Source organism: Hemiscyllium ocellatum, chromosome 18, assembly GCF_020745735.1.
Source record: "Hemiscyllium ocellatum isolate sHemOce1 chromosome 18, sHemOce1.pat.X.cur, whole genome shotgun sequence".
In the NCBI taxonomy this organism is placed as follows: domain Eukaryota; kingdom Metazoa; phylum Chordata; class Chondrichthyes; order Orectolobiformes; family Hemiscylliidae; genus Hemiscyllium; species Hemiscyllium ocellatum.
The window spans coordinates 9203588-9224250 of record NC_083418.1 but is presented as its reverse complement, the minus strand read 5'-3'; the positions used below and the strand labels follow the sequence as shown (position 1 = coordinate 9224250).

The 20663-nt window shown below is 62.2% G+C and overlaps 1 protein-coding gene across 3 annotated transcripts in view; it reads left to right on the top strand.

Annotated features, from left to right (window-relative positions):
* The window catches only part of pacsin3 (protein kinase C and casein kinase substrate in neurons 3), a 165948-nt gene that overhangs the window by 8071 nt on the left and 137214 nt on the right, over positions 1–20663 (top strand). The window contains exon 1 of one of the 3 annotated variants that reach the window (XM_060838363.1): positions 1187–1215. The exons of 1 other annotated variant lie outside the window; for it this stretch is intronic. The gene's annotated coding sequence lies outside the window, so the exon portion shown is untranslated. Of the gene's footprint in view, positions 1–1186; positions 1216–1413; positions 1454–20663 lie in introns of those variants that run through there. One more of the 3 variants, XM_060838360.1, reaches the window with a different exon arrangement.

Below are 20663 nucleotides of genomic sequence, written 5' to 3'. Positions count from 1 at the left end.
GGCTGGAGTTGATTACTGCCATAACCAGCCTTTCAAAGCACTTCATGACCACCGAAGTTAGGGCCATTGAGACATGCTGCGTGAGGCACAGGGATGATGTTGGCCATCCTGAAACAGGCAGGGACAGTGGCCTGCTGCAGGGAGAGGTTGAAAATGTCCATCATTCATTTTCCGTCGTTGAGGATGGGGATATCTGTGGAGCCTCCTCCTCCAGTGAGTTGTTTAATTGTCCAGCACCAATCGGGACTGGATGTGGCAGGACTGCAGAGCTTAGATCTGATCTGTTGGTTGTGGGATTGCTTAGCTCTGTCAGTCACTTGCTGTTTATACTGTGTGGCATGTAAGCAGTCCTGTTTGGTGGTTTCTTCAGGTTGACACCTCATTTTTAGGTATGCCTTATGTTGTTTTTGGTGTGCCCTGCTGCATTCTCCGTTGAACCAGGGTTGATCCCTGGCTTGATGGTAATGATTGAGTGGGGGATATGCCAAGGCATATCGTTTGAAGACCAACTCTGCTGCTGTTAAATTTTTGTCAAGATTATTGTTCCTTCTGTGCTGAACTTGTGGGTGATCAGTAGAGCTGTCCCAGATCCTATCCCTTTCCTGTGGAAACACAGCAGTCTGGAAGAGTCTGTGGAAACCGAAATAAGGTTAGTGTTTAAATTTCAATACGACTTTTCTTTGACTTATGCTGGACTCAAAACATGAACTGCGCCTCTCTGTCTCTCTCTCGATGGGGCTGCCAGACCTGCTGAGGTTTTACACCACTTCACGTTAATATTTCAGATCTCCGTATCTGCAATATTTTGCTTTTGTTGCATTCCCGTTCTTCCTGCGAGGTCAAATGCCCTTGGATAACTGGGACCCCACCACGGCCACTTGGCAGACATGTCTCTGTGTTGGTTATAATGTTTGTTGGCGTGCTCTCAGTTCATCTGCCGTCTTATGAGCACGGCATGCCTTCAGATAATGAGCCCTTCAGTTCTGTGTCTTTCCCATATTTTCCCCCTGTACTGACCTTTTCGCCAGTGAATGCTGCTGCGTGCACACTCTGTCCCTTTCTGTCGTGCTCTGTTAATCATTAGCCATGCTGCTGCCCACTTGTCACATTCCAGCCAGAGCCCGGTTTTAATGTTGTTCTCAGGTTCCGGCTGCTTTTCTTCCCTGAGACTGGATCCTCCAGCCCACCCCCCGGATTCCGCTCTCCAGGTTTCTTGTGAGTAACTCGCCTTCCCTTGCAGATCCTCTGTTGCTTCTCCTGCCTGTCACTCATTGGAGCGTGGAGCTTTCCAGTGAGTCGGGCTGAGAGAGAGAGAGAGGGGGGCCGGGCTGTGGGGAACAAGTGCTCCTTTATGCGCAGTGCCTCGGGGAGACAGGCGGCTTGCAGACTGTTTGTGGACTGCATCCTGACACAGAGAGGACGCTGACTGCTCCGTGAGGCTGCTGGTGCCAGGGTGAGTGGGTTGAGAGGGGTGCCTGGGCTGTGTTATCAGCTTGGGGTGTTGGGAGAGCTGTAACGGTGAAGCAGTGATGGTGTCACCCCTGACTGCTGGGACTGGATGACTGAAGGCTGTTTCCCGGTCCTTTGTCATGTTGTACGGATGGAGGTTGCAGACGCTTGTGCGGGGGTTGTTTGGCGGGATGCTGTTTTGGGGAATTCTGAGGCTCACGCACCCTCTCTGGGAACGCTCTGTGCACATTCCCACATCCTTTCTTCATGTCCTCCTGCCCCTTTCCCTCTCTTATCGGTTTCTGAATCAACCGGTAGAAGAGTCACTGAGCTGTCCAGCTGGAAAGGGGACTGGAATCCTCCACACAGCCCACATTTACACTCTCCCATTCACCTCCTCCGCACCCTGCACCTCCCATCTCTAATCCCCTTTCCTCCCCAGCTCACGCTCCTGTGATCCTGTTGTGCTATTGCTCCCCACCCCCTCCCCAGTACCAGCTGTTGGGACCCAGGTAAAGCTGGTGTGAGCTGGGCACAGGGTGACTGAAGCAGTTTGAAAGCTGCAGCCTGGTTGCCTGTGTTCATGATGACAGCGGTGCCCACCCACTGATTGTACGTGGAAGCTGGCTGTGGGAGTGCATGCTTCTGCACGGTAATTTAGGCCTGACATTTGGGAGCCGGAGAGATGGGACATGAATAGGGAATTCCGATCTGCAGTACGACAGTCACTGGTCTCCCTGTGGCTTGAATCAGGACAGGATTAATCCTGCCTGTTGTGATAGAGTGTAGAGGAGAGTAGTTCAGTGTGTGTTTGTGTTGGTGGGTAGGTCGGTGGGAGGGTTGGGGTGGACCGTGCTTGTGCCGGTTCTGTGAATGCACGTGAGAGGGATGTATGTGCACGTGTGGGTACATGTCCTTGTGTGCAGGACACAAGGTGTGCATGCGGGAGGGTGTGTGTAAGACATAAAATGTTTCTGCATGTCCTGGGTTGGCTGGGTGTTCACAAATGTGGACAGAAAAGGAGGAGTGTGTGTATGTGTGGATATGCAGGGCAGGAGGTGTGTTTGTGTATGAACGCAGGGCAGGAGGTGCCTGTTGTGTATGTCTGCAGTGCAGGAGGTGCGTGTGTGCGTGTGTACGCTGGGCAAGGGGTGTGCGTGTGTACGCTGGGCAAGGGGTGTGCGTGTGTACGCTGGGCAAGGGGTGTGCGTGTGTACGCTGGGCAAGGGGTGTGCGTGTGTACGCTGGGCAAGGGGTGTGCGTGTGCACGCTGGGCAAGGGGTGTGCGTGCGCACGCAGGGCAAGGGGTGGGTGTGTGTGTGCATACGCAGGTCAAGGGGTGGGAGTGTGTGTATACGCAGGGCAAGGGGTGTGTGTGCGTACGCAGGGCAAGGGGTGTGTGTGTGTGTGTGTATACGCAGGGCAAGGGGTGTGTGTGTATACGCAGGGCAAGGGGTGTGTGTGCGTACGCAGGGCAAGGTGTGTGTGTGTGTGTGTACGCAGGTCAAGGGGTGTGTGTGTGTGTATACGCAGGGCAAGGGGTGTGTGTATACGCAGGGCAAGGGGTGGGTGTGCGTACGCAGGGCAAGGGGTGGGTGTGTGTGTGTACGCAGAGCAAGGGGTGGGTGTGTGTGTGTACGCAGGGCAAGGGGTGTGTGGGTGTGTATGCGCAGGGCAAGGGGTGTGTGAGCGTACGCAGGGCAGGATGGGGATGGACACAGGGCAGGTGGTGCGTGTATGCAGAGCAGGAGAGGTATGCGTGTGTGTGAGCGGGCAGGGCAGGAGGGGGGTGTGAGCGTGCAGGGCTGGAGGGTGTGTGTGTGTGTGAGGGGGCAGGGCAGGAGGGTGTGTGTGTGTGTGTGTGTGAGGGGGCAGGGCAGATGGTAGTGTGTGTGTGTGTGAGGGGGCAGGGCAGATGGTTGTGTGTGTGTGTGTGTGAGGGGGCAGGGCAGATGGTTGTGTGTGTGTGTGTGAGGGGGCAGGGCAGATGGTTGTGTGTGTGTGTGTGTGAGGGGGCAGGGCAGATGGTTGTGTGTGTGTGAGGGGGCAGGGCAGATGGGTGTGTGTGTGTGTGGGGGCAGGGCAGGAGGTGGATGTGTGTGTGTGAGGGGGCAGGGCACGAGGTGGATGTGTGTGTGTGAGGGGGCAGGGCACGAGGTGAATGTGTGTGTGTGTGTGTGTGTGCAGGGCAGGAGGGGTGAGTGTGTGTGTGTGTGTGCAGGGCAGGAGGGGTGTGTGTGTGTGTGTGTGCAGGGCAGGAGGGGTGTGTGTGTGTGTGTGTGCAGGGCAGGAGGGGTGTGTGTGTGTGTGTGTGTGCAGGGCAGGAGGGGTGTGTGTGTGTGTGTGCAGGGCAGGAGGGGTGTGTGTGTGTGCAGGGCAGGAGGGGTGTGTGTGTGTGCAGGGCAGGAGGGGTGTGTGTGTGTGTGTGCAGGGCAGGAGGGGTGTGTGTGTGTGTGTGCAGGGCAGGAGGGGTGTGTGTGTGTGTGTGCAGGGCAGGAGGGGTGTGTGTGTGTGTGTGCAGGGCAGGAGGGGTGTGTGTGTGTGTGTGCAGGGCAGGAGGGGTGTGTGTGTGTGTGTGCAGGGCAGGAGGGGTGTGTGTGTGTGTGTGCAGGGCAGGAGGGGTGTGTGTGTGTGTGTGCAGGGCAGGAGGGGTGTGTGTGTGTGTGTGCAGGGCAGGAGGGGTGTGTGTGTGTGTGTGCAGGGCAGGAGGGGTGTGTGTGTGTGTGTGCAGGGCAGGAGGGGTGTGTGTGTGTGTGTGCAGGGCAGGAGGGGTGTGTGTGTGTGTGTGCAGGGCAGGAGGGGTGTGTGTGTGTGTGTGCAGGGCAGGAGGGGTGTGTGTGTGTGTGTGCAGGGCAGGAGGGGTGTGTGTGTGTGTGTGCAGGGCAGGAGGGGTGTGTGTGTGTGTGTGCAGGGCAGGAGGGGTGTGTGTGTGTGTGTGCAGGGCAGGAGGGGTGTGTGTGTGTGTGTGCAGGGCAGGACGGGTGTGTGTGTGTGTGTGCAGGGCAGGAGGGGTGTGTGCGTGCGCAGTACAGGAGGTGTGTGTGTGTGTGCGCAGTGCAGGAGGGGTGTGTGTGCGCAGGGCAGGAGGGGTGTGTGTGTGTGCAGTGCAGGAGGGGTGTGTGTGTGTCTGTGTGCAGTGCAGGAGGGGTGTGTGTGTGTGCAGGGCAGGAGGGGTGTGTGTGCGTGTGTGCAGTGCAGGAGGGGTGTGTGTGCAGGGCAGGAGGGGTGTGTGTGTGTGCAGGGCAGGAGGGGTGTGTGTGTGTGTGTGTGTGCAGGGCAGGAGGGGTGTGTGTGTGTGCAGGGCAGGACGGGTGTGTGTGTGTGTGTGTGTGTGTGTGTGCAGGGCAGGAGGGGTGTGTGTGTGTGTGCAGGGCAGGAGGGGTGTGTGTGTGTGTGCGCAGTGCAGGAGGTGTGTGTGTGTGCGCAGTGCAGGAGGTGTGTGTGTGTGCGCAGTGCAGGAGGGGTGTGTGTGTGCAGGGCAGGAGGGGTGTGTGTGTGTGTGCAGGGCAGGAGGGGTGTGTGTGTGTGTGTTTGTGCAGGGCAGGAGGGGTGTGTGTGTGTGTGTGCAGGGCTGGAGGGGTGTGTGTGTGTGTGTGCAGGGCAGGAGGGGTGTGTGTGTGTGTGTGCAGGGCAGGAGGGGTGTGTGTGTGTGTGTGTGCAGGGCAGGAGGGGTGTGTGTGTGTGTGTGTGCAGGGCAGGAGGGGTGTGTGTGTGTGTGTGTGCAGGGCAGGAGGGGTGTGTGTGTGTGTGTGCAGGGCAGGAGGGGTGTGTGTGTGTGTGTGCAGGGCAGGAGGGGTGTGTGTGTGTGTGTGTGTGCAGGGCAGGAGGGGTGTGTGTGTGTGTGTGTGTGCAGGGCAGGAGGGGTGTGTGTGTGTGTGTGTGCAGGGCAGGAGGGGGGTGTGTGTGTGTGTGTGTGCAGGGCAGGAGGGGTGTGTGTGTGTGTGTGTGCAGGGCAGGAGGGGTGTGTGTGTGTGTGTGTGCAGGGCAGGAGGGGTGTGTGTGTGTGTGTGTGTGTGCAGGGCAGGAGGGGTGTGTGTGTGTGTATGTGCAGGGCAGGAGGGGTGTGTGTGTGTGTATGTGCAGGGCAGGAGGGGTGTGTGTGTGTGTGTGTGCAGGGCAGGAGGGGTGTGTGTGTGTGTTTGTGCAGGGCAGGAGGGGTGTGTGTGTGTGGAGGGCAGGAGGGGTGTGTGTGTGTGTGCAGGGCAGGAGGGGTGTGTGTGTGTGTGCGCAGTGCAGGAGGTGTGTGTGTGTGCGCAGTGCAGGAGGTGTGTGTGTGTGCGCAGTGCAGGAGGGGTGTGTGTGTGCAGGGCAGGAGGGGTGTGTGTGTGTGTGCAGGGCAGGAGGGGTGTGTGTGTGTGTGTTTGTGCAGGGCAGGAGGGGTGTGTGTGTGTGTGTGCAGGGCTGGAGGGGTGTGTGTGTGTGTGTGCAGGGCAGGAGGGGTGTGTGTGTGTGTGTGTGTGTGCAGGGCAGGAGGGGTGTGTGTGTGTGTGTGTGTGTGTGTGTGCAGGGCAGGAGGGGTGTGTGTGTGTGTGCAGGGCAGGAGGGGTGTGTGTGTGTGTGCGCAGTGCAGGAGGTGTGTGTGTGTGCGCAGTGCAGGAGGTGTGTGTGTGTGCGCAGTGCAGGAGGGGTGTGTGTGTGCAGGGCAGGAGGGGTGTGTGTGTGTGTGCAGGGCAGGAGGGGTGTGTGTGTGTGTGTTTGTGCAGGGCAGGAGGGGTGTGTGTGTGTGTGTGCAGGGCTGGAGGGGTGTGTGTGTGTGTGTGCAGGGCAGGAGGGGTGTGTGTGTGTGTGTGTGTGTGCAGGGCAGGAGGGGTGTGTGTGTGTGTGTGTGTGCAGGGCAGGAGGGGTGTGTGTGTGTGTGTGTGCAGGGCAGGAGGGGTGTGTGTGTGTGTGTGTGCAGGGCAGGAGGGGTGTGTGTGTGTGTGTGTGCAGGGCAGGAGGGGTGTGTGTGTGTGTGTGTGCAGGGCAGGAGGGGTGTGTGTGTGTGTGTGTGTGCAGGGCAGGAGGGGTGTGTGTGTGTGTGTGTGCAGGGCAGGAGGGGGGTGTGTGTGCAGGGCAGGAGGGGTGTGTGTGTGTGTGTGTGTGCAGGGCAGGAGGGGTGTGTGTGTGTGTGTGCAGGGCAGGAGGGGTGTGTGTGTGTGTATGTGCAGGGCAGGAGGGGTGTGTGTGTGTGTGTGTGTGCAGGGCAGGAGGGGTGTGTGTGTGTGTTTGTGCAGGGCAGGAGGGGTGTGTGTGTGTGGAGGGCAGGAGGGGTGTGTGTGTGTGTGCAGGGCAGGAGGGGTGTGTGTTTGTGTGCAGGGCAGGAGGGGTGTGTGTGTGTGTGTGTGTGTGCAGGGCAGGAGGGGTGTGTGTGTGTGTGTGTGTGTGTGCGCGCGCAGGGCAGGAGGGGTGTGTGTGTGTGTATGTGCAGGGCAGGAGGGGTGTGTGTGTGTGTGTGTGCAGGGCAGGAGGGGTGTGTGTGTGTGTTTGTGCAGGGCAGGAGGGGTGTGTGTGTGTGGAGGGCAGGAGGGGTGTGTGTGTGTGTGCAGGGCAGGAGGGGTGTGTGTGTGTGTGCGCAGTGCAGGAGGTGTGTGTGTGTGCGCAGTGCAGGAGGTGTGTGTGTGTGCGCAGTGCAGGAGGGGTGTGTGTGTGCAGGGCAGGAGGGGTGTGTGTGTGTGTGCAGGGCAGGAGGGGTGTGTGTGTGTGTGTTTGTGCAGGGCAGGAGGGGTGTGTGTGTGTGTGTGCAGGGCTGGAGGGGTGTGTGTGTGTGTGTGCAGGGCAGGAGGGGTGTGTGTGTGTGTGTGTGTGTGCAGGGCAGGAGGGGTGTGTGTGTGTGTGTGTGTGTGTGTGTGCAGGGCAGGAGGGGTGTGTGTGTGTGTGCAGGGCAGGAGGGGTGTGTGTGTGTGTGCGCAGGGCAGGAGGTGTGTGTGTGTGCGCAGTGCAGGAGGTGTGTGTGTGTGCGCAGTGCAGGAGGGGTGTGTGTGTGCAGGGCAGGAGGGGTGTGTGTGTGTGTGCAGGGCAGGAGGGGTGTGTGTGTGTGTGTTTGTGCAGGGCAGGAGGGGTGTGTGTGTGTGTGTGCAGGGCTGGAGGGGTGTGTGTGTGTGTGTGCAGGGCAGGAGGGGTGTGTGTGTGTGTGTGTGTGTGCAGGGCAGGAGGGGTGTGTGTGTGTGTGTGTGTGCAGGGCAGGAGGGGTGTGTGTGTGTGTGTGTGCAGGGCAGGAGGGGTGTGTGTGTGTGTGTGTGCAGGGCAGGAGGGGTGTGTGTGTGTGTGTGTGCAGGGCAGGAGGGGTGTGTGTGTGTGCAGGGCAGGAGGGGTGTGTGTGTGTGTGTGTGCAGGGCAGGAGGGGTGTGTGTGTGTGTGTGTGTGCAGGGCAGGAGGGGTGTGTGTGTGTGTGTGTGCAGGGCAGGAGGGGGGTGTGTGTGCAGGGCAGGAGGGGTGTGTGTGTGTGTGTGCAGGGCAGGAGGGGTGTGTGTGTGTGTGTGCAGGGCAGGAGGGGTGTGTGTGTGTGTATGTGCAGGGCAGGAGGGGTGTGTGTGTGTGTGTGTGCAGGGCAGGAGGGGTGTGTGTGTGTGTTTGTGCAGGGCAGGAGGGGTGTGTGTGTGTGGAGGGCAGGAGGGGTGTGTGTGTGTGTGCAGGGCAGGAGGGGTGTGTGTTTGTGTGCAGGGCAGGAGGGGTGTGTGTGTGTGTGTGTGTGTGCAGGGCAGGAGGGGTGTGTGTGTGTGTGTGTGTGTGTGCGCGCGCAGGGCAGGAGGGGTGTGTGTGCGCGCGCAGGGCAGGAGGGGTGTGTGTGCGCGCGCAGGGCAGGAGGGGTGTGTGTGCGCGCGCAGGGCAGGAGGGGTGCGTGTGTGTGCAGGGCAGGAGGGGTGTGTGTGTGTGCGTGTGTGCGCGCAGGGCAGGAGGGGTGTGTGTGTGTGCAGGGCAGGAGGGGTGTGTGTGTGTGTGTGTGTGCAGGGCAGGAGGGGTGTGTGTGTGTGCAGGGCAGGAGGGGTGTGTGTGTGTGTGCAGGGCAGGAGGGGTGTGTGTGTGTGTGCAGGGCAGGAGGGGTGTGTGTGTGTGTGTAGGGCAGGAGGGGTGTGTGTGTGTGTGGGGGCAGGGCAGATGGTTGTGTGTGTGTGTGAGGGGGCAGGGCAGATGGTTGTGTGTGTGTGTGAGGGGGCAGGGCAGATGGTTGTGTGTGTGTGTGTGAGGGGGCAGGGCAGATGGTTGTGTGTGTGTGAGAGGGGGCAGGGCAGATGGGTGTGTGTGTGTGTGTGCAGGGCAGGAGGGGTGTGTGTGTGTGTTTGTGTGTGTGCAGGGCAGGAGGGGGGTGTGTGTGTGTGTGTGCAGGGCAGGAGGGGTGTGTGTGTGTGTGTGTATGTGTGTGCAGGGCAGGGCAGGAGGGGTGTGTGTGTATGTGTGTGCAGGGCAGGAGGGGGGTGTGTGTGTGTGCAGGGCAGGAGGGGGTGTGTGTGTGTGCAGGGCAGGAGGGGGGGTGTGTGTGTGCAGGGCAGGAGGGGGGGGTGTGTGTGTGCAGGGCAGGAGGGGTGTGTGTGTGTGTGCAGGGCAGGAGGGGTGTGTGTGTGTGTGCAGGGCCGGAGGGGTGTGTGTGTGTGTGTGTGTGTGTGCGCGCGTGCAGGGCAGGAGGGGTGTGTGTGTGTGTGTGTGTGTGTGCGTGCAGGGCAGGAGGGGGGTGTGTGTGTGTGCGCGCAGGGCAGGAGGGGTGTGTGTGTGCGCGCAGGGCAGGAGGGGTGTGTGTGTGCGCGCAGGGCAGGAGGGGTGTGTGTGTGTGTGCAGGGCAGGAGGGGTGTGTGTGTGTGCGTGCAGGGCAGGAGGGGTGTGTGTGTGTGTGTTTGCAGGCAGGAGGGGTGTGTGTGTGTGTGCAGGGCAGGAGGGGTGTGTGTGTGTGTGTGCAGGGCAGGAGGGGGGTGTGTGTGTGTGCAGGGCAGAAGGGGGGTGTGTGTGTGTGCAGGGCAGGAGGGGTGTGTGTGTGTGTGCAGGGCAGGAGGGGTGTGTGTGTGTGTGCAGGGCAGGAGGGGTGTGTGTGTGTGCAGGGCCGGAGGGGTGTGTGTGTGTGTGCGCGTGCAGGGCAGGAGGGGTGTGTGTGTGTGTGTGTGTGTGTGTGTGTGTGTGTGTGTGTGTGTGTGCGTGCAGGGCAGGGCAGGAGGGGGGTGTGTGTGTGTGTGCGCAGCAGGGCAGGAGGGGTGTGTGTGTGCGCGCAGGGCAGGAGGGGTGTGTGTGTGCGCGCAGGGCAGGAGGGGTGTGTTTGCAGGGCAGGAGGGGTGTGTGTGTGTGCGTGCAGGGCAGGAGGGGTGTGTGTGTGTTTGCAGGCAAGAGGGGTGTGTGTGTGTGTGTGTGTGTGCAGGGCAGGAGGGGTGTGTGTGTGTGTGCAGGGCAGGAGGGGTGTGTGTGTGTGTGCAGGGCAGGAGGGGTGTGTGTGCAGGGCAGGAGGGGTGTGTGTGTGTGTGTGTGTGCAGGGCAGGAGGTGTGTGTGTGTGTGTGTGTGTGTGTGTGTGCGTGCAGGGCAGGAGGGGTGTGTGTGTGTGTGTGCAGGGCAGGAGGGGTGTGTGTGTGTCTATGTGTGTGCAGGGCAGGAGGGGTGTGTGTGTGTGCAGGGCAGGAGGGGTGTGTGTGTGTGCAGGGCAGGAGGGGTGTGTGTGTGTGTGCAGGGCAGGAGGGGTGTGTGTGTGTGTGTGCAGGGCAGGAGGGGTGTGTGTGTGTGTGTGCAGGGCAGGAGGGGTGTGTGTGTGTGTGCGCAGGGCAGGAGGGGTGTGTGTGTGTGTGCGCGCAGGGCAGGAGAGGTGTGTGTGTGCGCGCAGGGCAGGAGGGGTGTGTGTGTGTGCGTATGCAGGGCAGGAGGGGTGTGTGTGTGTGCGTGTGTGTGCGCAGGGCAGGAGGGGGGTGTGTGTGTGTTTGTGCAGGGCATGAGGGGTGTGTGTGTGTGTGCGCGCAGGGCAGGAGAGGTGTGTGTGTGCGCGCAGGGCAGGAGGGGTGTGTGTGTGTGCGTATGCAGGGCAGGAGGGGTGTGTGTGTGTGCGTGTGTGTGCGCAGGGCAGGAGGGGTGTGTGTGTGTGTGTGTGTGCAGGGCAGGAGGGGGGTGTGTGTGTGTTTGTGCAGGGCATGAGGGGTGTGTGTGTGTGTGCAGGGCAGGAGGGGTGTGTGTGTGTGCGTGTGTGTGCAGGGCAGGAGGGCTGTGTGTGTGTGTGCAGGGCAGGAGGGCTGTGTGTGTGTGTGCAGGGCAGGAGGGCTGTGTGTGTGTGCAGGGCAGGAGGGCTGTGTGTGTGTGTGCAGGGCAGGAGGGCTGTGTGTGTGTGTGCAGGGCAGGAGGGCTGTGTGTGTGTGTGCAGGGCAGGAGGGCTGTGTGTGTGTGCAGGGCAGGAGGGGTGTGTGTGTGTGCGTGCGCAGGGCAGGAGGGGTGTGTGTGTTTGCGTACGCAGGGCTGGAGGGGTGTGTGTGTTTGCGTACGCAGGGCTGGAGGGGTGTGTGTGTTTGCGTACGCAGGGCAGGAGGGGTGTGTGTGTGTGTGCGTGCGCAAGGCAGGAGGGGTGTGTGTGTGTGTGCGTGCGCAGGGCAGGAGGGGTGTGTGTGTGTGTGTGTGTGAGGGGGCAGGGCAGATGGTTGTGTGTGTGTGTGAGGGGGCAGGGCAGATGGTTGTGTGTGTGTGAGAGGGGGCAGGGCAGGAGGTGGATGTGTGTGTGTGTGCTGGGCAGGAGGGGTGTGTGTGTGTGTGCGTGCAGGGCAGGAGGGGTGTGTGTGTGTGTGTGTGCAGGGCAGGAGGGGTGTGTGTGTGTGTGTGCAGGGCAGGAGGGGTGTGTGTGTGTGTGTGCGCGCAGGGCAGGAGGGGTGTGTGTGTGCGTGCGCAGGGCAGGAGGGGTGTGTGTGTGTGTGTGTGAGAGGGGGCAGGGCAGATGGTTGTGTGTGTGTGAGAGGGGGCAGGGCAGGAGGGGTGTGTGTGTGTGTGTGCAGGGCAGGAGGGGGGTGTGTGTGTGTGTGTGTGCGTGCAGGGCAGGAGGGGGGTGTGTGTGTGTGTGCGCGCAGGGCAGGAGGGGGGTGTGTGTGTGTGTGCGCGCAGGGCAGGAGGGGTGTGTGTGTGCAGGGCAGGAGGGGTGTGTGTGTGCGTGTGTGCGCAGGGCAGGAGAGGTGTGTGTGTGTGCGCAGGGCAGGAGAGGTGTGTGTGTGTGTGCGCAGGGCAGGAGGGGTGTGTGTGTGCGCAGGGCAGGAGGGGTGTGTGTGTGTGCGCAGGGCAGGAGGGGTGTGTGTGTGTGCGCAGGGCAGGAGGGGTGTGTGTGTGTGCGCGCAGGGCAGGAGGGGTGTGTGTGTGTGCGTGCGCAGGGCAGGAGGGGTGTGTGTGTCTGTTTGTGCAGGGCAGGAGGGGTGTGTGTGTGTGCAGGGCAGGAGGGGTGTGTGTGTGTGCAGGGCAGGAGGGGTGTGTGTGTTTGCAGGGCAGGAGGGGTGTGTGTGTTTGCAGGGCAGGAGGGGTGTGTGTGTGTGCAGTGCAGGAGGGGTGTGTGTGTGTGTTGTGTGTGTGCAGGGCAGGAGGGGTGTGTGTGTGTGTGTGTGTGTGTGTGCAGGGCCGGAGGGGTGTGTGTGTGTGAGCAGGGCAGGAGGTGTGTGTGTGTGTGTGTGTGTGTGTGTGTGTGTGCAGGGCCGGAGGGGTGTGTGTGTGTGTGCAGGGCCGGAGGGGTGTGTGTGTGTGTGTGCAGGGCAGGAGGGGGGTGTGTGTGTGTGTGCAGGGCAGGAGGGGGGTGTGTGTGTGTGTGCAGGGCAGGAGGGGGGTGTGTGTGTGTGTGCAGGGCAGGAGGGGGGTGTGTGTGTGTGTGCAGGGCAGGAGGGGGGTGTGTGTGTGCAGGGCAGGAGGGGTGTGTGTGTGTGTGTGCAGGGCAGGAGGGGTGTGTGTGTGTGTGTGTGTGTGTGTGTGTGTGCAGGGCAGGAGGGGTGTGTGTGTGTGTGTGTGTGTGTGTGTGTGTGTGTGTGTGTGTGCAGGGCAGGAGGGGTGTGTGTGTGTGTGTGTGCAGGGCAGGAGGGGTGTGTGTGTGTGTGTGTGCAGGGCAGGAGGGGTGTGTGTGTGTGTGTGTGTGTGTGTGTGTGTGCAGGGCAGGAGGGGTGTGTGTGTGTGTGTGTGCAGGGCAGGAGGGGTGTGTGTGTGTGTGTGCAGGGCAGGAGGGGTGTGTGTGTGTGCGTGCAGGGCAGGAGGGGTGTGTGTGTGTGCGCGCAGGGCAGGAGAGGTGTGTGTGTGCGCGCAGGGCAGGAGGGGTGTGTGTGTGTGCGTATGCAGGGCAGGAGGGGTGTGTGTGTGTGCGTGTGTGTGTGCAGGGCAGGAGGGGTGTGTGTGTGTGTGGTGTGTGTGTGTGTGTGCAGGGCAGGAGGGGTGTGTGTGTGTGCAGGGCAGGAGCGGGGTGTGTGTGTGTGCAGGGCAGGAGGGGGGTGTGTGTGTGTGCAGGGCAGGAGGGGTGTGTGTGTGTGTTTGTGCAGGGCAGGAGGGGTGTGTGTGTGTGTGTGTGCAGGGCAGGAGGGGTGTGTGTGTGTGTGCAGGGCAGGAGGGGTGTGTGTGTGTGCGTGTGTGTGCAGGGCAGGAGGGCTGTGTGTGTGTGTGCAGGGCAGGAGGGCTGTGTGTGTGTGTGCAGGGCAGGAGGGCTGTGTGTGTGTGTGCAGGGCAGGAGGGCTGTGTGTGTGTGTGCAGGGCAGGAGGGCTGTGTGTGTGTGTGCAGGGCAGGAGGGCTGTGTGTGTGTGTGCAGGGCAGGAGGGCTGTGTGTGTGTGTGCAGGGCAGGAGGGCTGTGTGTGTGTGTGCAGGGCAGGAGGGCTGTGTGTGTGTGTGCAGGGCAGGAGGGCTGTGTGTGTGTGTGCAGGGCAGGAGGGCTGTGTGTGTGTGTGCAGGGCAGGAGGGCTGTGTGTGTGTGTGCAGGGCAGGAGGGCTGTGTGTGTGTGTGCAGGGCAGGAGGGCTGTGTGTGTGTGTGCAGGGCAGGAGGGCTGTGTGTGTTTGCGTACGCAGGGCTGGAGGGGTGTGTGTGTGCGTGCGCAGGGCAGGAGGGGTGTGTGTGTGTGTGTGTGAGAGGGGGCAGGGCAGATGGTTGTGTGTGTGTGAGAGGGGGCAGGGCAGGAGGGGTGTGTGTGTGTGTGTGCAGGGCAGGAGGGGTGTGTGTGTGTGTGTGTGTGCAGGGCAGGAGGGGGGTGTGTGTGTGTGTGCGCGCAGGGCAGGAGGGGGGTGTGTGTGTGTGTGCGCGCAGGGCAGGAGGGGTGTGTGTGTGCAGGGCAGGAGGGGTGTGTGTGTGCGTGTGTGCGCAGGGCAGGAGAGGTGTGTGTGTGTGTGCGCAGGGCAGGAGAGGTGTGTGTGTGTGTGCGCAGGGCAGGAGGGGTGTGTGTGTGCGCAGGGCAGGAGGGGTGTGTGTGTGTGCGCAGGGCAGGAGGGGTGTGTGTGTGTGTGCGCAGGGCAGGAGGGGTGTGTGTGTGTGCGTGCGCAGGGCAGGAGGGGTGTGTGTGTCTGTTTGTGCAGGGCAGGAGGGGTGTGTGTGTCTGTTTGTGCAGGGCAGGAGGGGTGTGTGTGTGTGCAGGGCAGGAGGGGTGTGTGTGTGTGCAGGGCAGGAGGGGTGTGTGTGTTTGCAGGGCAGGAGGGGTGTGTGTGTTTGCAGGGCAGGAGGGGTGTGTGTGTGTGCAGTGCAGGAGGGGTGTGTGTGTGTGGTGTGTGTGTGCAGGGCAGGAGGGGTGTGTGTGTGTGAGCAGGGCAGGAGGTGTGTGTGTGTGTGTGTGTGTGTGTGTGTGTGTGCAGGGCCGGAGGGGTGTGTGTGTGTGTGCAGGGCAGGAGGGGTGTGTGTGTGTGTGTGCAGGGCAGGAGGGGGGTGTGTGTGTGTGTGCAGGGCAGGAGGGGGGTGTGTGTGTGTGTGCAGGGCAGGAGGGGGGTGTGTGTGTGTGTGCAGGGCAGGAGGGGGGTGTGTGTGTGTGTGCAGGGCAGGAGGGGGGTGTGTGTGTGTGTGCAGGGCAGGAGGGGGGTGTGTGTGTGTGTGCAGGGCAGGAGGGGGGTGTGTGTGTGTGTGCAGGGCAGGAGGGGGGGTGTGTGTGTGTGTGCAGGGCAGGAGGGGGGTGTGTGTGTGTGTGCAGGGCAGGAGGGGGGTTGTGTGTGTGTGCAGGGCAGGAGGGGGTGTGTGTGTGTGTGCAGGGCAGGAGGGGGGTGTGTGTGTGTGTGCAGGGCAGGAGGGGTGTGTGTGTTGTGTGTGTGTGTGTGTGTGTGTGTGTGTGTGCAGGGCAGGAGGGGTGTGTGTGGTGTGTGTGCAGGGCAGGAGGGGTGTGTGTGTGTGTGTGTGCAGGGCAGGAGGGGTGTGTGTGTGTGTGTGTGTGTGTGTGTGTGCAGGGCAGGAGGGGTGTGTGTGTGTGTGTGTGCAGGGCAGGAGGGGTGTGTGTGTGTGTGTGCAGGGCAGGAGGGGTGGGTGTGTGTGTGTGCAGGGCAGGAGGGGGGTGTGTGTGTGTGTGCAGGGCAGGAGGGGTGTGTGTGTGTGCAGGGCAGGAGGGGTGTGTGTGTGTGTGTGCAGGGCAGGAGGGGTGTGTGTGTGTGTGTGTGTGTGTGTGTGTGTGTGTGTGTGCAGGGCAGGAGGGGTGTGTGTGTGTGTGTGTGCAGGGCAGGAGGGGTGTGTGTGTGTGTGTGTGCAGGGCAGGAGGGGTGTGTGTGTGTTGTGTGTGTGTGTGTGTGTGCAGGGCAGGAGGGGTGTGTGTGTGTGTGTGTGCAGGGCAGGAGGGGTGTGTGTGTGTGTGTGCAGGGCAGGAGGTGGGTGTGTGTGTGTGCAGGGCAGGAGGGGTGGGTGTGTGTGTGTGCAGGGCAGGAGGGGTGGGTGTGTGTGTGTGCAGGGCAGGAGGGGTGGGTGTGTATGTGTGCAGGGCAGGAGGGGTGTGTGTGTGTGTGCAGGGCAGGAGGGGTGTGTGTGTGTGTGCAGGGCAGGAGGGGTGTGTGTGTGTGTGAGGGGGCAGGGCAGATGGTAGTGTGTGTGTGAGGGGGCAGGGCAGATGGTAGTGTGTGTGTGTGTGAGGGGGCAGGGCAGATGGTAGTGTGTGTGTGTGAGGGGGCAGGGCAGATGGGTGTGTGTGTGTGTGGGGGCAGGGCAGGAGGTGGATGTGTGTGTGTGCAGGGCAGGAGGGGTGTGTGTGTGTGCGTGCAGGGCAGGAGGGGTGTGTGTGTGTGTGTGTTTGCAGGCAGGAGGGGTGTGTGTGTGTGCAGGGCAGGAGGGGTGTGTGTGTGTGCAGGGCAGGAGGGGTGTGTGTGTGTGTGCAGGGCAGAAGGGGTGTGTGTGTGTGTGTGTGTGTGTGCAGGGCCGGAGGGGTGTGTGTGTGTGTGCGCGTGCAGGGCAGGAGGGGTGTGTGTGTGTGTGTGTGTGTGTGCGTGCAGGGCAGGGCAGGAGGGGGGTGTGTGTGTGTGTGTGCGCAGGGCAGGAGGGGTGTGTGTGTGTGCGCAGGGCAGGAGGGGTGTGTGTGTGTGCGCAGGGCAGGAGGGGTGTGTGTGTGCGCGCAGGGCAGGAGGGGTGTGTGTGTGCGCGCAGGGCAGGAGGGGTGTGTGTGTGCGCGCAGGGCAGGAGGGGTGTGTGTGTGCGCGCAGGGCAGGAGGGGTGTGTGTGTGCGCGCAGGGCAGGAGGGGTGTGTGTGTGCGCGCAGGGCAGGAGGGGTGTGTGTGTGCGCGCAGGGCAGGAGGGGTGTGTTTGCAGGGCAGGAGGGGTGTGTGTGTGTGCGTGCAGGGCAGGAGGGGTGTGTGTGTGTGTGCAGGGCAGGAGGGGTTGTGTGTGTGTGTGCAGGGCAGGAGGGGTGTGTGTGTGTGTGTGTGCAGGGCAGGAGGGGTGTGTGTGCAGGGCAGGAGGGGTGTGTGTGTGTGTGTGTGTGCAGGGCAGGAGGTGTGTGTGTGTGTGTGCAGGGCAGGAGGTGTGTGTGTGTGTGTGCAGGGCAGGAGGGGTGTGTGTGTGTCTATGTGTGTGCAGGGCAGGAGGGGTGTGTGTGTGTGCAGGGCAGGAGGGGTGTGTGTGTGTGTGTGCAGGGCAGGAGGGGTGTGTGTGTGTGTGTGTGCAGGGCAGGAGGGGTGTGTGTGTGTGTGTGCAGGGCAGGAGGGGTGTGTGTGTGTGTGTGCGCGCAGGGCAGGAGAGGTGTGTGTGTGCGCGCAGGGCAGGAGGGGTGTGTGTGTGTGCGTATGCAGGGCAGGAGGGGTGTGTGTGTGTGTGCGTGTGTGTGCGCAGGGCAGGAGGGGTGTGTGTGTGTGTGTGTGTGTGTGTGTGTGCAGGGCAGGAGGGGTGTGTGTGTGTGCAGGGCAGGAGCGGGGTGTGTGTGTGTCCAGGGCAGGAGGGGGGTGTGTGTGTGTGCAGGGCAGGAGGGGGGTGTGTGTGTGTTTGTGCAGGGCAGGAGGGGTGTGTGTGTGTGTGTGCAGGGCAGGAGGGGTGTGTGTGTGTGTGTGCAGGGCAGGAGGGGTGTGTGTGCAGGGCAGGAGGGGTGTGTGTGCAGGGCAGGAGGGGTGTGTGTGTGTGTGTGCAGGGCAGGAGGTGTGTGTGTGTGTGTGTGTGTGCAGGGCAGGAGGTGTGTGTGTGTGTGTGTGTGCAGGGCAGGAGGGGTGTGTGTGTGTGTGTGTGCAGGGCAGGAGGGGTGTGTGTGTGTCTATGTGTGTGCAGGGCAGGAGGGGTGTGTGTGTGTGCAGGGCAGGAGGGGTGTGTGTGTGTGTGTGTGCAGGGCAGGAGGGGTGTGTGTGTGTGTGTGCAGGGCAGGAGGGGTGTGTGTGTGTGCGTGCAGGGCAGGAGGGGTGTGTGTGTGTGCGCGCAGGGCAGGAGAGGTGTGTGTGTGCGCGCAGGGCAGGAGGGGTGTGTGTGTGTGCGTATGCAGGGCAGGAGGGGTGTGTGTGTGTGCGTGTGTGTGTGCAGGGCAGGAGGGGTGTGTGTGTGTGTGTGTGTGTGTGTGTGTGCAGGGCAGGAGGGGTGTGTGTGTGTGCAGGGCAGGAGCGGGGTGTGTGTGTGTGCAGGGCAGGAGGGGGGTGTGTGTGTGTGCAGGGCAGGAGGGGTGTGTGTGTGTGTTTGTGCAGGGCAGGAGGGGTGTGTGTGTGTGTGTGTGCAGGGCAGGAGGGGTGTGTGTGTGTGTGCAGGGCAGGAGGGGTGTGTGTGTGTGCGTGTGTGTGCAGGGCAGGAGGGCTGTGTGTGTGTGTGCAGGGCAGGAGGGCTGTGTGTGTGTGTGCAGGGCAGGAGGGCTGTGTGTGTGTGTGCAGGGCAGGAGGGCTGTGTGTGTGTGTGCAGGGCAGGAGGGGTGTGTGTGTGTGTGCAGGGCAGGAGGGGTGTGTGTGTGTGTGCAGGGCAGGAGGGCTGTGTGTGTGTGTGCAGGGCAGGAGGGCTGTGTGTGTGTGCAGGGCAGGAGGGCTGTGTGTGTGTGCAGGGCAGGAGGGCTGTGTGTGTGTGCGTGCGCAGGGCAGGAGGGGTGTGTGTGTTTGCGTACGCAGGGCTGGAGGGGTGTGTGTGTGCGTGCGCAGGGCAGGAGGGGTGTGTGTGTGTGTGCGTGCGCAGGGCAGGAGGGGTGTGTGTGTGTGTGTGTGTGTGAGGGGGCAGGGCAGATGGTTGTGTGTGTGTGTGAGGGGGCAGGGCAGATGGTTGTGTGTGTGTGTGAGGGGGCAGGGCAGATGGTTGTGTGTGTGTGTGAGGGGGCAGGGCAGATGGTTGTGTGTGTGTGAGAGGGGGCAGGGCAGGAGGTGGATGTGTGTGTGTGTGCGGGGCAGGAGGGGTGTGTGTGTGTCTATGTGTGTGCAGGGCAGGAGGGGGGTGTGTGTGTGTGTGTGCTGGGCAGGAGGGGTGTGTGTGTGTGTGTGTGTGCTGGGCAGGAGGGGTGTGTGTGTGTGTGTGTGTGTGCTGGGCAGGAGGGGTGTGTGTGTGTGCTGGGCAGGAGGGGTGTGTGTGCGTGCAGGGCAGGAGGGGTGTGTGTGCGTGCAGGGCAGGAGGGGTGTGTGTGTGTGTGTGTGCAGGGCAGGAGGGGTGTGTGTGTGTGTGTGTGTGTGTGCAGGGCAGGAGGGGTGTGTGTGTGTGCGCGCAGGGCAGGAGGGGTGTGTGTGTGCGTGCGCAGGGCAGGAGGGGTGTGTGTGTGTGTGTGTGAGGGGGCAGGGCAGATGGGTGTGTGTGTGTGTGAGGGGGCAGGGCAGATGGTTGTGTGTGTGTGAGAGGGGGCAGGGCAGGAGGGGTGTGTGTGTGTGTGCGCGCAGGGCAGGAGGGTGTGTGTGTGGTGTGTGCGCGCAGGGCAGGAGGGGTGTGTGTGTGCAGGGCAGGAGGGGTGTGTATGTGCAGGGCAGGAGGGGTGTGTATGTGCGTGTGTGCGCAGGGCAGGAGAGGTGTGTGTGTGTGTGTGCGCAGGGCAGGAGGGGTGTGTGTGTGCGCAGGGCAGGAGGGGTGTGTGTGTGTGTGCGCAGGGCAGGAGGGGTGTGTGTGTGTGCGCGCAGGGCAGGAGGGGTGTGTGTGTGTGCGTGCGCAGGGCAGGAGGGGTGTGTGTGTCTGTTTGTGCAGGGCAGCAGGGGTGTGTGTGTGTGCAGGGCAGGAGGGGTGTGTGTGTGTGTGCAGGGCAGGAGGGGTGTGTGTGTTTGCAGGGCAGGAGGGGTGTGTGTGTGTGCAGTGCAGGAGGGGTGTGTGTGTGTGTTGTGTGTGTGCAGGGCAGGAGGGGTGTGTGTGTGTGTGTGCAGGGCAGGAGGGGTGTGTGTGTGTGTGTGTGTGTGCAGGGCCGGAGGGGTGTGTGTGTGTGAGCAGGGCAGGAGGTGTGTGTGTGTGTGAGCAGGGCAGGAGGTGTGTGTGTGTGTGTGTGTGTGTGTGTGTGCAGGGCAGGAGGGGTGTGTGTGTGTGTGCAGGGCAGGAGGGGGGTGTGTGTGTGTGCAGGGCAGGAGGGGTGGGTGTGTGTGTGTGCAGAGCAGGAGGGGTGGGTGTGTATGTGTGCAGGGCAGGAGGGGTGTGTGTGTGTGTGCAGGGCAGGAGGGGTGTGTGTGTGTGTGCAGGGCAGGAGGGGTGTGTGTGTGTGTGAGGGGGCAGGGCAGATGGTAGTGTGTGTGTGAGGGGGCAGGGCAGATGGTAGTGTGTGTGTGTGTGAGGGGGCAGGGCAGATGGTAGTGTGTGTGTGTGAGGGGGCAGGGCAGATGGGTGTGTGTGTGTGTGTGGGCAGGGCAGGAGGTGGATGTGTGTGTGTGCAGGGCAGGAGGTGTGTGTGTGTGTCTATGTGTGTGCAGGGCAGGAGGGGTGTGTGTGTGTGTGTGTGTGCGCAGGGCAGGAGGGGTGTGTGTGTGTGTGTGCAGGGCAGGAGAGGTGTGTGTGTGTGTGTTTGCAGGCAGGAGGGGTGTGTGTGTGTGTGCAGGGCAGGAGGGGTGTGTGTGTGTGTGTGTGCAGGGCAGGAGGGGGGTGTGTGTGTGTGTGTGCAGGGCAGGAGGGGGGTGTGTGTGTGTGTGCAGGGCAGGAGGGGTGTGTGTGTGTGTGTGTGCAGGGCAGGAGGGGTGTGTGTGTGTGTGCAGGGCAGGAGGGGTGTGTGTGTGTGTGTGCAGGGCAGGAGGGGTGTGTGTGTGTGTGTGCAGGGCAGGAGGGGTGTGTGTGTGTGTGTGCAGGGCAGGAGGGGTGTGTGTGTGTGTGTGCAGGGCAGGAGGGGTGTGTGTGTGTGTGTGCAGGGCAGGAGAGGTGTGTGTGTGTGTGCAGGGCAGGAGGGGTGTGTGTGTGTGTTTGTGCAGGGCAGGAGGGGTGTGTGTGTGTGTTTTGTGCAGGGCAGGAGGGGTGTGTGTGTGTGCAGGGCAGGAGGGGTGTGTGTGTGTGTGTGTGTGTGTGCAGGGCAGGAGGGGTGTGTGTGTGTGTGTGTGTGGTGTGTGTGTGTGCAGGGCAGGAGGGGTGTGTGTGTGTGTGTGTGTGTGTGTGTGTGCAGGGCAGGAGGGGTGTGTGTGTGTGTGTGTGCAGGGCATGAGGGGTGTGTGTGTGTGCAGGGCATGAGGGGTGTGTGTGTGTGCAGGGCATGAGGGGTGTGTGTGTGTGCAGGGCAGGAGGGGTGTGTGTGTGCAGGGCAGGAGGGGTGTGTGTGTGTGTGTGCAGGGCAGGAGGGGTGTGTGTGTGTGTGTGCAGGGCAGGAGGGGTGTGGTGTGTGTGTGCAGGGCAGGAGGGGTGTGTGTGTGCAGGGCAGGAGGGGTGTGTGTGTGCAGGGCAGGAGGGGTGTGTGTGTGTGTTTGTGCAGGGCAGGAGGGGTGTGTGTGTGTGCAGGGCAGGAGGGGTGTGTGTGTGTGCAGGGCAGGAGGGGTGTGTGTGTGTGTGTGTGTTTGC